The sequence below is a fragment of the Heliangelus exortis genome, chromosome 4, assembly GCF_036169615.1.
Source record: "Heliangelus exortis chromosome 4, bHelExo1.hap1, whole genome shotgun sequence".
Taxonomy (NCBI): domain Eukaryota; kingdom Metazoa; phylum Chordata; class Aves; order Apodiformes; family Trochilidae; genus Heliangelus; species Heliangelus exortis.
The window spans coordinates 37,028,759-37,044,072 of NC_092425.1; positions in this window are offsets into that span (position 1 = coordinate 37,028,759).

Sequence of the window (15,314 nt, forward strand, 5' to 3'; positions counted from 1 at the left end):
GTTTCACCAATTTGAGTATACAAAATAGATAATACTTTGCACAGTGCAGCTGCCAGAGCAGACAATCTGAAAGCAGACAAATTTTCATTCATCCTGAAGTAATAGCCCTGTTAGCACTGGTCTAAGGTGCAATAGCACCCTGAGAACAAATGGGACTTACATTTCCCTTTTCTCATTGCTCTGTGCCTGCCTTTCTCAGCAAACTCCTCAATCTGTTGTCCTTCAAAGCCACCCTTGCTTCCAATGCATTCTGTGGAGGAAAGCAGTGGGTAAAAGTGGAAGAAATTTTTGCTGCAACTAGACAGCACTCTGAAGCTTAAGTACCAAGCTGTGTGTTTACATCCTAGATGAAGATGAAGTGATAATTTCTCCACATTTTCAATTGGATTTACTTCTGTAGATTGAAAATAGCTCCTCGGTTAAATTCCAGGGAACAATGCTTTTATCAAAAAAATCCTTCAATATTTTTCTTTCTTATGTTACTGAAGTACAACATGAATAATTGCCTTTGTTCTAGTCCATAGTACCAGCAAGTTTTGCAGACTGATTTTCTGCATCTATCTGGATACAGTGCCTGCATGCCCCTGGGCAAGAGCAACAGAGAATGCTGGACACTTTGATCATCACAGAAATAGTGAAACCAAGTGGTGATTTCAATACCTGAAAAGTGGGGGTTTTTCATCTCCAGGAGGTGGAAGAATGTCCAGATGTGCCAGACTTGATCTGTGGGAAGTTTCCAAAAAGGATATTAGAAATAGCTCTGCAGTTAGTAATGACTGCTGGAGAACATTCATGTGTGGGTGGGCAAGGTGGCTGTGCTGGTACTGAGAGGCTGTTTGAACACCAGGGGAAGAACAAGTCCATTTATGCAAATATGATTGATTTACATAATGAATAGGAAACAAATCCAAAGGTTTTGATGATATTCATGATTATGGAAGTGGCAAATTCCTCTCTTTTTCATGTTACCAGAGATTGCACGAATAAAGCCTGATAGATTAGCAACAGAAAACTTTATGTGGAAGTCCTGAATTTTCTAAAATTAATTTTTCTAGGAGAGAAATGAAATCGGCATAAGACAAAGCCATTCCCATATACTAACTATACAATTCCTAGTAAAATTAGAAAACCATTTTGGGGAGGCAAAGAAAAAATCATTTTATCTTTGTCAAAGCCAGGAAAAACAGTTTGTTCAGATACATAATTACTCAACATAAACACATTTTTCTCTCCTTGAGGTCCTAAGTATACTGTAACACACTGGGATTTGCAATATTACATCAGAACATTTAGCTTCTCTGTTTACATGTGTGTTGACTTGCTTAAGTTGATAATAATCTTTCCTGTAGCTGGCCTACAGGACAGGGAAACAGAGTACAGAACAGCAATAGGTCTCCAAACCATTTAAATTATGTAACTTGTCAGAACATAAGAGGATCTTCTTTGAAACAGTAGTAAAGCCATAAGCTTGATTTTACTTCATTAGATTCAAACAGCACACCAAAGTGTAGAACCATCACTTGGCATCTGGTTAAGTATAATTGCTTGAAAGCACACTCATGAAATTAAATCTACCTTTTGGAACAATTACAACAACTATTATAAAACTGTGTCCTCAGGTTGTATCTCCAAACTAACAGCTGTGGCATCATATCTCAGACCTTCCTTTGGGACTCCAAAGATTTGGAGAAAATGAAGAAATAACAACATGAGTTCCAGCTGCAGCAAAACAAATTTTAAATTCAAACACACTCGTACTGAAGTGAAGGGCTGTCAGTACAAAACAGATTTGGGAGCCTTTATGAACACATCCCTACAAGCTTCAGCTCAATACTCACAAGACCATGAAAGCAGCAGAATGATAGAATAGTTGGAAAATGAACATAGAATAAATCTTGTTGAATACTGAATGGAAGTTCTACCTCCCCACATCCAAAAATTGAGTACGGAGAACTAAAGAAATTACAGAAAATTATACCTATATTAAAGACATTAAAAAAATTATTTCATAAGGAGAGATGAACAAAGACTAGGTGGGGAAAAAAATACCCATGGGATTAATGTAAAAAAATCAGATAAAATATTGACTGGAATAAAGAAAGTACACAGAGAACTGTTCCCTGGATCCCACCATGAAGGAATTTAGGAGACTTGGTTATCAAGTGGCAGGCTTAAAGCAAACAAAAGGAAACACTTTTCACAAAGCACATAATTAAACTGTAGAATTCAGCCCAAGGATGCTGGAGATGTCAAAAGTCTAGGTGTGTTAACAAGCAACTGGAAAAATTTATAGAAGAAAAAATTCATCAAAATCTATCACGTAACACACACACAAAAAGCCTCCAACTCACAAAATCCCCAAGCTATGCATGGTCTGGCAGAAGCTAGAAGCAATAGCAGGAAAAGTTTTACCTTCTGTTTGTCCTGTCCCACTATTCTCTTTCAAAGCATTAGCTACCGGCCACTGGCAGGACAGAGGTCTACTTAAATCTTTGCAGGTGTTCTTATGCTCACCACTTTGGTTTCACAGGGGATGTTGCCTTTGATCTTTGAGTTAGTCACTTGATAAGAAGTAAACAGACTAAAACAGGAGCAATGATTACTCTGCAAATGTTTTTGTTTGGGTTTTTTTAGAAGAAGTCTTATTGCCAGATTATATGTCCATTCTAATTTGGGGGGAACACCATTATAATTTGTGTCACTCTCAAGACAACTCCATCTAACAACCTGTACCAAGTAGAGGTTACTGTCTCTGTAGCCTGTAACTTGTATTTTTTTGTAATCTGCTTTTAGGTGCATCTCAAGACACTGTCTCCTGGTTTCACAATGCAGCAGTTTGATCAGTCTGGGCACTCCAGCTGATGAGCTTCAGTTTCAATAAAGGCTCTGAAGGAGCAGCCTTCAGCTGCTGAGGAAGTTTTGGGAATGGTTTATTCACTTACTCTCTGAGCTGACAGTAAAGAGTTGAGCCTCATTAGGACCTTATCAGGTGTTTCTCTCCTGAGATGAATGAATTGCCACTTTTACACTAAAAAATGAAGATATAAAGCTCTAGGGCTGGGCTTTAAAGAAGTTCATGTCACTCTGTATTGTTAGGCTTCCAAAGATTTCCCGAGCAAGGTTACAGTTAACAAAATTCACAATTTTTTTGCATGTGTTTCACAAACGACCACTTTTGATACAAATTTCAAACCATTTTACCAGTACATGTTGAGCAACAAACATTATAAAAGAGTAATATATTTCAAGGTTTTTCTCAGATTTGTCAAGGTTTTTCTCTCAGCCCAGGCCAGTACTCAGTTGATATAAATCAGGAATAATTCACATTATGGAACTACACCTTTTGCACTTAGAGAGGATGTAACTCACTGCAATTAGCCTGACACTACAAGTTAAATTTCATCCTTTTATATTCAATCACACTATTAATAAAAATATTGTTACCCAGATGCTTTGAGGCTATTTCTCTGCAGAAGGCTATTACAAAATGCTTTGCTTCAGTAGCAGACCAATAGTTGCTCTTAAATCAACAGAAACCTGATAATGAGAGATATTTGAAGGAAGCTGCTCTCTCTTCAGTCTGCAAATTACAATCAGAATTTCCAGCAAGCACCAGATGTGGAATTCGTTCAGTCTTCAGTAACCAAGAGGAGGAGGCAAAGCAGCACCAACTGCCTGCTGATGTCTATTTCTTTTTCAACATCTCTTCTTCCCTCCCACTCCCATAAAATGAGAATAGATATCAGTGTTTTACACACCCCGTGTGCATGCTTAAGCACATCAGTTTTTCAAGACTTACTTTTTGGCTACTTGGATACCAGACCTTCCCACAGATACGAGCTGTCTACAACTAACCTGCAGTAGGACTACTACACACAGCAAAATTTCTAGGAAGTCTGAACTGTTTCCTTAGGGAAACAGTTGAATTATTTCAGATGTTGCCTTACCTAACTTGCACCTTCCTCTACAACTCTTTCACATATAAAGTATTATAAAGCAGTGAAAAAAAGATCCCCATAACTTAAAAGACTGAGGACTTTTTTTTCCTACCTCAGATAAAACCTTGATTAAAAGTGAGTAGAAATATTCTCTTTAATTTTGACTATTCTGCAATCATGAAAAATTTTTTACTGTTTGTTTCATTACCTTTTTGTCCTCCCTCTTTTTCTCCTTTGACATTCAGAACAATTTTTAGGCTGAAACCTGCACTGAGGATATTCAGAACCTGAGCTATGTTAACAGGGGGTTAATTTCAAGATAAACAGCAATAAGAAGATAATCCAGGCTAGCAAGGAGATGAAAAGTTCACTAGCAGTGTACAAAAACACAAGTAGAATAATAGCAATGTTACTAGCAGAGTGTTCACACAGAGCTCATTTGTAGGCTGCAGACAAATGTTCATCTAGCAAAGGGCAGTGAGAACTGAAGATTTTAGCAACACTTAAAGAGTTTCTTCCTGCCTCTTCCCAAGGGGCTGCCAGCTCTGCAGCTTGTTGGCAGAATGGGTCATATGAGAACTCCATATGGAGTCAGGGTGGTATTAATCAGCTGATGAAGGGAGTTTGAAAAGCAAACTGACTTTGCCTGATGTGGACGAGGCAAAGCTCTCAGGCTCCTTTGTCTGGCAGGACTGTGGGAATGGGAACTTCCAGCTGGCAGATTATAGGTTTGGAGAGCTCAGTATCCTCACACTGCTAGGTCTAGGAGGAATCTTCTTGTGACCCTGTTTAGATTAGACAGACTAAATTAATGAAAGTCATGAAAAAAAAAAAAAAATCACCTGTGAATGATTTAATAAATAAAAGGGCACCACTTTTTCTTTATTTAACCATATTTTATATGGCAGAATAGATGTTTAGATGTGTGACTTTCTGCCCCTTCATGATATGAAAAGAAATCTTGAAGATTTTTTTTCTTTACTCTCTTTTAAAAGAAGAAAAGTCATTTAAAAATATATGCCCTACAAATTCTTTGTAAATCACATAGGCTTAATTTCTTGGTTTTATCCCAGATCTCCTTCATTATCCAGCCTCCACAATAAATGCCAAAATATTCTAAGGAATTAACTTGACATCATTTGGCCAGTGCCTGTTATCACATTATAAAACTAAATTGTTTCAGGAAAAAACAACTTCTTTAATGACAGTACGAATTGTACTATTCCTAAAGTTATTTTATACTTAACCTTCAAGCCATCGTGCTCTAGGATATAAACCAATCATCACTGACAGAGATTAACAAGAAATTTCCTCTATGGGTAGAATATTTCATAAGTGCTCACTGCAGGATTTCTTGCATTTTTCTCTAAAGCATCTGGTTACAGCCATTGTCAGATGGAATAATAGCATAAAAAAGCTGTTAGTCTGTTCTGGAATGGCTCTTCTTGTACTCTAAAGCTTTTGTCCCTGATCTTCCTGCACCTTCTCCCTGCAGTCTGAAAGAGGCAATGCAGATATAGTCACTAGTAAAATGTTTCCCTTATTCCTGGATAATTTGGTAGAAATGCAGCAAGTGATATCACTGAGAATCATATCTCAGTTATCATATAAAAACTTCAGATACTCTTCTGGACCAGCTTTTGGACATTGTGTTTTGAATAATGAGGGTTAATGTAAGATTCATCTTCCAAGGGTTCCTGAAATTGTTACTGTTCCCAGAAAGAAGACATTATGTAAGAACTTCTCCTACTGAGAGAACAAGGGCAAGTAAACAAGGTTGCCAAGTAGAATGACCTACACAAGCTCATAAACTTTTGATTTCCACATGTCAAATTAAATCAATTCTTCAGCAGATACTGGAATCAAGCATTACCATTCCTTTAAAGCAGTTGTCCACACTATTATTTTCCTTAAGAATTAACTAATTCCTTGAGAAACATCTCACATCAACTCCTTTTTCTGACTAACCATATTCTGGTTTATCAAGGTGGAATTCCCAGAGAAGCAACTAATTTAAAATCTCACCATGGAAATGATGATAAGGATGCTTTTATGCCTCTGACAGTAACATTGCTCTTTTTTTCTAAATCTGCTTTGACAGGAAATCTTGAGAAGTACCATGAGGAAAACTACAATCAAAAGTAGCTCATACACATACCTAGACATGGAAATATATATGTACATAAGGATCTATGACTGGTTTTGACTGTAGCTTCATATAACTGTGACTGGAAAAAAAAAAAAAAAGATAAAAAAAAGAAAAAAAAAAGAAAAAAAAAAAGAAAAAAAAAAAAGAAAAAAAAAAAAGAAAAAAAAAAAGAAAAAAAAAAAAAAGAAAAAAAAAAAAAAGGCCTACATCACAAAAGACATTTGATGAAAGATATTAAGCAAAAACGTTTTCTTACCTGTTGCAGCTCAGTTTCTAATTTACTTGGCTAATGACTTAACAGTAATCAGTTGCTGAAATTCCCACACTAAAATATTCCATTAGTCTTTAAAAACCATGAAAAACTGTGAAGATTAATACATCAGTTAAAGATCAATGAGTTTGTTCTGATTGCATACAGACACTGAAGTGTTTTGAAGAGATGTGTCTGGGAAAACCAACTTATTTTGCATTCTTAGTAATATGAAAAAACCCCATAGTACCTTAGATACTCCTGTGGCATCTGTAGAGGAACTTACACAGCCACTGACAAACAACTGAAAGTAATGATGCTATTACAATGCAAGAACAAACCAGAGTAGTCAGCAGTGGCTATAAGAAAACTCAGCTGTGTTTTCTGCTCCTTGGCACTGATTTGTTAGCTAAGTGCTAATGGAAACATTGCTGTCACAGAAAGGACTAATGGACAAAGTGGTAGCAGCTCTTTAGTGGGGTTCTGAGTCTGGTATCATTGTCTGGGCTTAAAATCTGAGCTAAAAAGTTAGTATAATCAGGGTTCTTGTATGTGTGCTGGCTTCCAGTGACTGGTCAGAACCAAGAGGGTGCTGGTAATACATAACGATCCTTTTTATTATGTCTGCCAAAAATGCATCAAGTTTTCCACACATGAAGCTTAAAATAAAAAGACCTAGAAAGGACAAAGCCAAAAGCAGGTATTTCCACTTTCCTAATGTCCAATCCACTGTATCATAAATATTAATTCAGCAGAGTTAGCTATTTTATAGTGCATCAGGAGACATTATATTCAGTTTGAATATTTTACAGTGGGGAATTTGTCTTCATAAAAGTGTTGGTGTGTCACTTATGCTAATCAGTCTGGTATGTGTCTCTCTCACACTGCAAATTATTAAAATGCATTGGGATTATGCAATAATCATGAACTCCAGATACATAAAAACAATAAATCAAGAGATCAGCCATGGAATTTTCTCAGATCAGAGATGTTCTTACATGTTATAGATGATACTTGAGACAAGTGATGCACTGCTCAAAGAACTCAATATTCTTAATATCATTCTTAGAGCTATAGGGTGATATTAAAGAAAGTTGACATCAACATTGCCATTTCATAAGTTAGATATTTAGTGTAAATTCTTAAGATTTCACTATTTTAAAACTCCCTAGACAATTGATTTTCGAGCTCATTTTCTCTGTATAGTTTATTGTATAACTGAATGTGAAAATATTTTCTTTCACCCATAATTAGTACACTAACCCTTGCAGTCATTTTGTAAATTAAATCTGAGGCAGGAAGATTTCTGTTTGTTCTAAAAATGTACTTGGGGACATTTCAAAAACCCTCAGCTTTGGCCTAAATTCATTGGATACCAATTGCAAAATTCACTGATGTCAATAAGAGCTTTAAGTCATACTATTAAAAAAAAAGAAAAGCTTATGAATCAGCCTCCAAAAATTAAAAAAATTGACTGCTTTCAAAGTAACTATTTTTTTCCAGTCATAAATGTATGGATTTTTTGTTTGTTTTGTGTCTTCGATTATTTAACAATCTCTTTTCCCAGTGTTTTGATCCTCAGGGTTAGAAAAATTTATTTTAAACAAAAACTGAGATTTCTGCATATTTTTATAAACCAAGGAGGGGAATCATAATGGACACACACAACATAATGCAGATAATACAGAACTGCTGACCTTGCTTCCCTGGACAGAGAGATCAGCCAACATCAAGCCTTCCTAAAAATCCAATCTTATTATCTATGGTCTAAAGGAGAAAATGCTATGAAAAATGTCAAGCAAAAGTATCTTGTGCTCTCCACTGTACAGAAAGAAAGGTCCAGCTATATGTGAAAGCTGAAGTTATTTAATACTGATCAGACTGTCTGCAGGAGAGCATCCAAGAGAAATATTTTGATTGATATTTTGTGTGGACTTCAGAAAAATTGTGTCTTCTTCCTGTCTCTCAGTCCAATAAAACAACACAGGCAGATTCCAATCGTTTTGAAAAAAATTATTTATGTTTTAAAACAGCATTTCCAATAGGTTAATACACATGTCAGAAGAATGGCAATATTACCAATGATGGAGGGTAGAATGGCTCAAAAGTACACAAAGCAGATGAAACACACTATCTGCATTCTCATATATTCCCATGCTTTGCAAAATTAAATGGAAATTTGGATCAGAAGTGCCATATTAAAGCTTCAGAAATAACCAAATTTCAGGACAAGCTTTTTTATGTGCAATTCTGGTAAAAACATCTCAGGTTTGAATGCGAATTCTGCCATCTCGTGGTCACAGCTTTTCCTACAATGCTGTGCATTTGGGAAATTAATTTAGAATATAAATACACAGAGCTTTGCAAAGACTCATTGAGAACAGATTTATGCTATAGCAGCTGCAGGATTTATTGATACTTTTGAAATATTACCTAGTCATAGTAATGCCCTTCAGCTCAGTGAAATATGGCAAGCATAATACCTATAAAGATAAATTTATGCTCCTTGCCTGTTTATTCTGCACATTTAAATGATATAACTACACGAAAAGCAGATATATGTAGATTTTATTTATTTAATGTTCCCTGCTTGAAATTTGTTCACTGCACTTTTCTGTGTGTTCCATGAGACATAGCTCTGTTTTCAGTATATTTGGCCATCATATATAATTTACCAGCAGGCAAAATGCAAGCTTCCATCCTGCTTCTCTGTGAAAAGCAGGTTCTGTCTGGAGCTAGAAAAAGTGATGATTATTGCAGCCTATCTGTTCCCATTGCAGTAAGATTGGGGAATTTTCATTCACTGCTTTGATATTTCAGTACTGCTCCAAGGGAACAGACCACTTCAAGTTCTGAAGTAAAAACTAGAAGCCAGTCATGCTTTTGAACTCAAAGTTCTTGGGAGCAGCAATTTTCCACTTCATCTCTACATTCCCCAAAAGTCTCCACCATTTGCTACTGCAAAGATGCTCAGCCCAGTGGTAACTGATTTCTGACACCCCAAGAATTTCTCACTATGGCAGATTTCCTTTTCTGACTCTTTTTCAGCAGTTCACCTCCACGCTCAGCACATCCTCTGTCTTTCTTCTCTCTCCTTATGCCTCCTTTTCACTTTTTCTCTCTTCACATCCTGCCCAGATGCCTAAAAGGGAGTGAATGAGCAGCTTCAAGCCTGAGGGAGAGTAAGGCATGAATGAGGAGGTGACTGAGTCAAACTAGAAGGAGACAGAGTGGTGAATGAAATCTAACCAGGTATATGGGCACCTGGGAATATGAGGAAAAAAGTAAAGCCCCTAAGTGGGTGGATGAGGAATGAAGAATTGTAGCTCAGCTGAAGAAGAGGAGCAAATGACCATGTGAGGAAAAAGGACAAAGAAACAAACCTACTCAGGAAGGTTTCGATGGAAAAATTGGGAAAGAGAAGAGAGAGAATTCAAAGCAACTGGAATAAAAGCCTTTAAAACATAAAAAGCCACCAGGCCCTAATAAAAATAATAGCAAAGAGCTTGAAATAGGAAATACTACAGTAATAGAAGATTAAAAAAAAAAAAGAAAACAGAAGATGAATGACATGTTCACCCCTTTCTTTAAAATATTTTTTTTTCTATATGAAAAGACAGGAAACTGAAAAGGAACTGGTTCAGGAAGGTGATGAGAGAAACCCTTTCATTCCTCATCTCGTAACTCAGCTGCTTAAACCTCTCCACATGAGCCTTTCAATCCACCTCCAAATAAACTCCACACAACAGACCAAGTCCATTCTTGGCATGTAATCTTAGTACTCATTTGAAAATCTAGTCACTTCAGCTCAGCACTGCTCTTTTAACTCTCCAGACACCATTTCTTTCAGCTAATTCCTTGATGTTCCTTCCTCCTCATACATCAGGCAAAATAATACATTTTCTTTTTGGTAGATGCTGGGTTTGAATCTTTCTGTTATCATATTCCCATTGTTTTACTGCAAATGTTAAAGGAAGAATTTACATTGTGTGTTAAACTGACATGAAAATAAAGCAAAAGGAAAGCCCAGATAGAGTCACTTTCCTTTTTTTATACATTTTTCTGTGAACAGAAACAGTAAACAGGAAATAGATAATTACTAAAATGACTAAGCAGATATGTTCTAGTAGATGGATTTGGATGTACATCCACAGATTCTCATACAGATGGAGAAAATCTCGTGACTGCAAACATTTTTCCACTTTGCTACCATACATTCCAGCCAATTAGTATAATAATGGTATCATGCTAACAAGGTGTCATGGCCTTCAAAACAGTCTGCACAATCCTGCCTAAAACCTTTGGGTAATTATTCAGTGGCTCTAACAATTCTACCATCAACATTCACCCTAGCTGACAATGAGCACATTTATATAACTTCCATAGATTCTGTAATTATTAGGAGCCCAGGAAAAGGACATAATTTCCAGTTTTCCTTTAAAAAAATCCCATTTAAGAAAGGCAAAGAATTTAGCCAAATTATTATTTCAATTGGATGTTACAAAAAATAGTGAAATAACAAGGTCTGATTACAGTACACTCTAACTTTCTATAAGATGTGATGGATTTTTCATCAACTTGACATCTGGATAGACAAATCATTCAATAAAAAACCTGTATTGACATTGAGTGAAGTGACAGAAACTTCTACCTGTAAACTGGACTCAAAATAAAGAAAAGCTGGGAAAAGCAAAATTTTTGCTTATTTACATGTTACTGAAAAGTGATCAATAATCCAACCTAGTCCTTAAATACTTAGTTGCGGAAGACAGGTTTTTTAAAACTAATATTTAAAAAGGAATTTCCAGAAGGATTATTAAAAATTCCAAGCAACCTAACCTCAGCGTTAGCTGTAATACATATGCAGAGCAATTCAGTGACTAAATATTCTTATAATGACAGATTATTAAAGACTAAAATTAAATTATGAATGCAAGCCAAAGTGGGGTAAAAACGTTGCTTTTAAATTGTGTCTTATGAGGTCATGTTGTTGAATAACCAACTCAGAACATCATCTACTTAAAGATATCTTGTCAAGCCTATTATCTCCTAAACGTGCCTATTGGAGTAAATGTATTCAGTTACATGCTTTAGACATTGCAGTGGGGTGAAGAACAGATTTCAAAATAACAGTATAAGTACATCAGCCAAACCACTTCAGAAACCTTGGAACATGTTTTGAAAGAAAATAAGAAAACTAGAAGAATCTATCAGCTAAAACAAGAAACCTCTACTTTGCATTATACTAAATCGAATAGGAAAGGTATCCTGGAAGAGAAATGATGAAAGGAACAAGTGAAAAAAAAAAAACATCTTTAATATATTTTTTAGTAGAAGACTTGTCTCTTCTCTCCATTATAAAATGTTCATGGGTGTTTAATACCTGTACACTTCAAATCATCTTTGTGGGTAAAAGTCCAAATGCCTACTTGTGCAGCAGTATCTAATGACAGGACACGTTGGGGAATCAGATCTAATTTAGACTGAGTAATCTTGTTCAGTGTTGTCAGTTTAATATAAAAAATTGAAGCTAAACCAGAGGTTATTATGTGTAGTTCAGTGAAGAAAGAAGTGCTGTTACCATTAGGAGACATCAGTTCTTTTCCTGGCTTTGCTACTGAGTAAATCACTGGGCTTGAGCAAATAAACTATATATACACAGTGATGTATGCATGTGAATACACACACATGTAGCTATAGCTTCATGGTTGTGCATACACAAAATATGAATACAAAGTGTGGAAATATAAAGACTTCTCTCTAGAATGCTGAATGCTCTTTTAAAACCCTTTTAAAATAGAGCCCAAAGAACAAAGCATTTCAAGCAATACCATATACTACTTACCAGCTTTTTTTTTTTCTCACCATACTATCTTATGGAGAATATTGGTGCTTAAAGTCAGTACAAAATTTGTGCACTGCATTGGAATGAATGCTGAGAAAAGCCTCAAAGGAATTAATTTACCCAACTCCCAAATATTTCATTAATCCAGAACACACTTAAGCAAGAGGTAAATAATAGATTGGCTGTGAACTGGAGACAACACTGAGAGATTTCCTTAAACATGTGGCTCCCAAGTATGCAAGCTAACACATTTTTTGTTTGTTCATACCAAAGTTATAGATTTTAACAGCTTTAAGCTCAGGTCATTTCTGGCTACTCTTTTATCTACACAAACACAGTCTGAAAATTCAGTTTCATACACTTTGCAGTGTAGGAAGTATCATATCTATGTGTATGTGTTTACTGAAGGCACACAGAAATTTTGCTTTGAAATGAAAATTTCAAAGCAGAGTAATTTGTTGCTTATATTTTCAATAAAGAAATACTGACACTGATTTGCATCTGAACCGGGGGAAAGCTAACCAAATCAGACTTGCAAGTAGAAAGGTTGTTCTTTTTGGGTTTTTTTAATCTCAAGTTATATTTTCGTTGCTGTCCCAGGAGTCTATTAATAAAACTGAACAGCAGCTCTGCTTTGGCAAGTGAAAAATCAGATTTCATGAAGGACTCAAGATCAATAGACTGCTACTTTGTAGACGAAGTCTGGAATATTAGTCCCAGAAGGACAATATATGTCTTCAGATAGAACTCCCAAGCTTTATTTTCTTTATACTTAAAACATTTATGCATCTTTATGATATAGCCAGCTCTAAAAGCATTTAGTATAATGTCTATCTGTATGGATTAGGAGTATGTTGGTGATGCTCTTGAGCAAAATAATGCAGAAAGCTTTATGTTACTAGAGAACTAAATTACATACAAAACATTAATTTTTATCAGTACTCACAGCATCAAAAGGGGGAGCAGCAAAATATTCATTAAACAAGGGTCACAGGGGGGAGCAAAGAAATAACCATGGTTTATCCTATTTTAGTGTCCAGAGATAAAATAGAAGATAAGCCAGAATTAGAATGTGTTAATTTCAGGTGCTCTGTGCAGACTTCACCCACAACACACCATGTCTGCATGAGGGAAATTTTGTCTCTAGAACAAATTTTCTTTCCAGAACAACACAAGCTAATAGAACTTCTCCATCAAAAATCAGATAAATCTCACTGAGGCATCCAAATCACTCGATCACAGACAGAGCCCAAAGGCTCCATGTGTTTTGGTCTTGATGAAAATGTTGCCACTGTGAATTCTTCAGAGCATGGCACTTGGATAAGGAAAGTGACAGAACACTTTTGTATTACTGAACTAGTTGGTTTTGCCTCTAAATGTGTTATCCTTGGTGTAGGAATGTTGGTCATAACTCCCTCACTTCAAAGGAAGACACCGGTGAATTTTAGTATTTGTTTGGGCTGCTTAGAACTAATAGAAAATAAATAAAGCAAGTAAAAGATATCTAGGATTGTGAAAAATTAACAGGTCTTTTAAGCATTCTGAGTCTCTCTAGTTCTAACATAAAAGTGAAGAGGTGTAAGGCTAAATGGGTTGGAAGGATTAGTAATAAGCTGGAAAAAGAGCTTTGATCTCTAGAAAATCCTATCCATATCGTTATCTACTTGAAACTCCTAGGATCCACCTTGTGATCCACCACAAATCTAAAAATAACAATAAATGTTTTATCACTTAGGTACTTATTGTGCTTTATTGGTCTCATGAAAGACCTCATCCAGAGACTCTCACCCCAGCATTAATATATCAAGTGTTCTATCTGTTACTACTGTATACGAGGCATTAATGTATAGTAATAAACATTGATTGACTGGAACTCTGGATGTGTATCTTTAGGCTTGGCTTTAATTAATGTGCATTGACAATGGAGTGAACTGTCAAATTCACACTATTACTGATATTATTGATATCAAGGGCCTTTTTAGCATGGATAGATGGGTCAAGAGCTTCCATTGACACACTTTTTTTCTGTACAAATGCAGATGGGCAGAGAAGATGAGAGGAAGTTTGGGTTTTTGCCATTATGGATGGCAGAGGTTTTGGATCATTAAGACACATGTTCTAATATGAGAAGCTAAATGACCAGCAACTGAATCTCAGGGCTTAGAGTGTGATCTATTCACACTCTCCAAGCAGATGTTAAAGTTCACTTCCTAGACAGTAATGCCAAGCAGCAAAGCAAGGTTATGCAGTCATTTAATGCATGAGATGCTAGAGACCAGGTTGCTCAAAGCCCCATCCAGCCTGGCCTTGAACACTTCCAGGGAGGGGGCAAAGAACAGAATTCTCTCAGACATTCTGTATAACCTTGTCAATATCCAAATAAGGACAATGTGAAAATAAAAGGTTCATTTTCTCATTCTCTCTGTAGCAAGTTCCTTGTTCTTATATTTCTCCATATTAAATAAGCTGAGTAGATGCCTTGTCCATTTTGTTCAGTTACTGACACAGCTTTTGTCATGAGTTTTACTTGCATTATTTATTATAATTAATTGTTACACTTCACTGACTATTGAGAAATCTGATCCAAGGACATTCATAATCCTTGAAGTTCATATATCTTGATATTACAAGGATCATAAACCCTAAATTAGGAAAGGATGGACTAATGCACATAAATTGCTCTCGTGTACTTTAGGAAAATAATTAGTTGTCCATACCAGGGTGATGGTGTTTTTCTGATATCTGTCTACCTGCCACTGATGCCCTTGTTCTTAGCATAAATTAAACAACAGTTTATTCCCATAGTTGTTATAATTATGAAACAGTCCATGCAAAAAATCATTTCAGCATATTAATTACATGAAAATCAGAGAATTTGCTCAAGAAGGCACCACAAGCACACTAAGCTCCTAGCCTTAAGGCAGGAAATTCCTTTATCTAGTTTCCCCTTAGAATAATCATTAAAGGATATAAAATGATCAATTTTTCTCCACTGTTCTATTACTATACCCTCACCATAAAACCTTAATTTCAGCAGAAAATGTAGAAATAAAGTAGTCTCAAGCTCTCAGTTTTTCCATTTAGTATTTGCAGGCTTAGCCAAGCAGTGCTGTTTACAGTGTGCAATAAACA